Source organism: Orycteropus afer, unplaced genomic scaffold (genome assembly GCF_000298275.1).
Source record: "Orycteropus afer afer isolate SDZICR_OR568_19922 unplaced genomic scaffold, OryAfe1.0 scaffold00605, whole genome shotgun sequence".
In the NCBI taxonomy this organism is placed as follows: Eukaryota; Metazoa; Chordata; class Mammalia; order Tubulidentata; family Orycteropodidae; genus Orycteropus; species Orycteropus afer.
In genome coordinates, this window is record NW_006922192.1 from 166,641 (window position 1) to 167,662 (window position 1,022).

The window sequence follows — 1,022 nt, forward strand, 5'->3', positions numbered from 1 at the left end:
AGCTCTCACATGCATATGAGGCGATTGAAAACACCATGGCTTGTATCTGGCACACCTTAGTCCTCAGGGAGACATCTTTGCTCTTCAGCACTTGAGAGAGGTCCTTTGCAGCCAATTTGCCCAGTCCTGTACATCGTCTGATGTCCTGACTGCTGCTTCCATTGGCATCAGTTATAGAACCAAGCAAAGTGAAGTCTTTGACAATTTCAATCTTTTCTCCATTTATCATAATACTGCTTATAGGTCCAGGTGTGGGTATTTTTGTTTTCTTTATATTGAGATGTAATCCCTACTGCAGACTGTAGTCTTTAATATTCATCAGTAAGTGCTTCAAGTCATCCTCACTTCCAGCAAGCAAAGTTGTGTCATCAGCGTATCACAGGTTGTTAATGATTCTTCCTCCAATCCTGATGGCATGCGTTCTTTTCATATAGTCCAGCTTCTTGGATTAGTTGCTCAGGACTGGTTTTGGCCATTTTGAATCAGACAACCATATGTTCTACTATGTCAGGAATGACAATTTGAAGAGGAGTGGTGTGGCATTCATCATCAAAAAGATGTTTCAAGATCTGTCCTGAAGCACAATGCTGTCAGTGATAGGATAATATCCATACACCTACAAGAAAGACCAGTTAATACAACTATTAATCAAATTTACACACCAACCACCAAAGCCAAAGATGAGGAAATTGAAGATTCTTTTTTATCAACTCCTGCAGTATGAAATTGACCGAAAATACAATCAAGATGCGCTAATTATCACTGGTGACTGGAATGCAAAAGTTGGAAACAAAGAAGAATCACCAGTAGATGGAAGATTTGGCCTTGGTGACAGAAATAATGCTGGAGACTGCATGATAGAATTTTGCGAGACCAACTGCTTGTTCATTGCAAATACCTTTTTCAACAACACAAATGGTGGCTATACACATGGACTTCACCAGATGGAGTAACAGGTATCAGACTGACTATAGTAGATTGACTATTTTGCCCATAGAATCTTTCAATATTGCAACTTGAGG